Genomic DNA, 2,500 nt, shown 5'->3' on the forward strand with positions numbered 1-2,500 from the left:
GCAAGATATGTTGAGTTATCTGAACAAGGAAAGTCTCAAAGTAGGTTTAAAAACGAATAAGAATAAAACCAAAGTAATGTTCAACACGAATGTTCAAAGTAAAGAAATTATAATCTACGGCGAGAGTCTTGAAGAAGTGGAAGAGTATAATTATTTAGGTCAGATGGTGAAAATTACCAAATATCACGATAATGATATAAAAAGACGCAATACAGTTCGTTGGAAAGTGTTTGGTAAGAAAAATAAAATTACGAGAGGCTCTCTGGCTTTATGTTTGAAGCGTAAAGTTTACAATCAATGCATTCTGCCAGCAATGATCTACGGATGTGAGACTTGGAAACTGACATAGGCGATGGAAACAAAACTAAGGACTGCACAAAGGAGAATGGAGAGATAAATGATGGGAATAGCGCTGAGAGACCGAAAGTGAGCAAGTTGAGTGAGAGAAGCAGACTAGAGTGAAAGATATTGTGTAGGCGGCAAAAGAAGAGAAAGTGGAATTGGGCAGGTAAGTTAGTGCGAACGACTGTTGAGCGATAGAGCAAGTGTGCTACTGAGTAGGCGTCGCGAGATGGGAAGCGTGGAAGAGGGAGACCAGACACATGGTGGAATTGTGAGATTGAGAAATTTGCAGGAATGACGTGGCAGAGGTTTGCGCGGTCGTGTGAATCATGGAATGCTATGAAGGAAGCCTTTGTTCAGCAGTGGACTTAAGATGGCTGATTTGGTTTTTTGATTGATTGATGTCGGTGAAACTGTTGCAAATAGCGATCACAACTTAGTCAGATTCAAACTACTAAAAATTTTAGAATAGATACTTGTGTTTCTAAAATACCCGATTTCAGTAAAGCTCAGTTCATAGGACTACGTTAGGAGCTTCAGCTTATAGATTGGGAGACAAAATTAAGCGAAAGACCTGTAGATCAGATGTGGGAAATATGTCAAAATACGCTCACTAAGATGATTCATACTTACATTCCTTTTAAAGACAGACGTCCCCCAAATCAGGCTCACCCAAAATGGCTCGATAAAGAAACTGAAAAAAGTATTGCTAAAAAGAGATAGGCTTATAAGAAATATAAGTGCTCGGGTGCATCAAATGACTATCAAAGTTATGTAATAATACAGAAAGATTTAAAAAAGACAATAAAAACAAAAACGACAATACAAAAGTAATATCGATGATAAAGCCAAAAAAAAAATCCAAAGAACTCTATAGTTACATTAGAGATAGGAAAAATCGTAGGAAAAATAATGGAAACTATCATCAGAGATGCTATCGAACATCATTTAGAAAGTAACCGTTTGATAAATGATAGCCAGCATGGTTTCAGACGGAAACGTTCTTGCGTGACTAACTTACTCGAATTCTACAACACAGTTATCTCGAATCATGACAAAATAAATAATATAGATTTAATAAATCTAGACTTTGCAAAAGCTTTTGATACCGTCCCCCACGAAAGACTACTTACTAAATTAGCTTTACACGGAATAAGTGGTAGCCTATTAAGTTGGACTAGTAATTGGTTGAATAGTCGAAAACAGAGAGTTGTTTTAAATGGAAAAACTTCTGGATGGAAAAATGTTACAAGTGGAGTTCCTCAGGGTTCCGTTCTTGGGCCACTTCTATTCATAGTATATATAAATGATATAGACCATGGACTAAAATCTACTGTTTCCAAATTTGCTGATGATACAAAACTGTGCGGAATGGCAAATAATCACTTAAACCAATTAGATATTCAAAAAGATTTAGATAGATTACAGCAATGGACTGAAAAGTGGCTAATGAAATTTAACACAAGTAAATGCAAGGTAATGCACATAGGTAAAAATAACAATAAGTACGATTACAAGTTATTTGGAAATTCGTTAACAAAAGTGGATAGTGAAAAAGATTTCGGCGTAATTATCAGTAACGACCTCAAATCACCCAAGCAGTGTATTTCAGCCTCTGAGAAAGCAAATAAGATTCTAGGACTGATTGCGCGATCTTTTGACTTCAAAAGTCCATCACTCATTAACAAGCTATATAAATCGCTAGTTCGTCCACATTTGGAATATGCTGTTTCCGTATGGTCACCGAATCTCATTAAAGACATTGACAGAGTGGAAAAAGTACAACGGTGAACCACAAAACTGATTCCAAATATCAAAAATAAATCATACGAAAATCGACTAAAACATATGAATCTGTTTTCTCTAAAAAAAAGCGTAGACTCAGAGGTGACTTGATATAGGTCTTTAAAATTCTGAAGGGAAATGACAACATCAAAAGTGATATTTTTTTTTTTTTTTTTTTTTTTTTTTTTTTTTTTACATTGAATAAAAATCAGACAAGAAACGATGGTCTCAAACTGTCCGGAAATAGATTAATTTTGGAAGTAGGTAGAAACAACTTTGCCAACCGCGTAGTTAATGAATGGAATAAACTTTCTGCACAGCTAGTGCAATGTAGTTCAGTTCGAAGCTTTAAGAATCATTCAGATAAACATCT

General features: G+C 35.3%; 1 long non-coding RNA gene across 1 annotated transcript in view; it reads left to right on the top strand.

The window, feature by feature from the left end:
- LOC143033739 (uncharacterized) overlaps positions 1-2,500 on the top strand; it is a 175,394-nt gene that overhangs the window by 44,986 nt on the left and 127,908 nt on the right. The window lies entirely within an intron of this gene.

Source organism: Oratosquilla oratoria, chromosome 16, assembly GCF_046742065.1.
Source record: "Oratosquilla oratoria isolate Oo_2021 chromosome 16, ASM4674206v1, whole genome shotgun sequence".
Classification (NCBI taxonomy): domain Eukaryota; kingdom Metazoa; phylum Arthropoda; class Malacostraca; order Stomatopoda; family Squillidae; genus Oratosquilla; species Oratosquilla oratoria.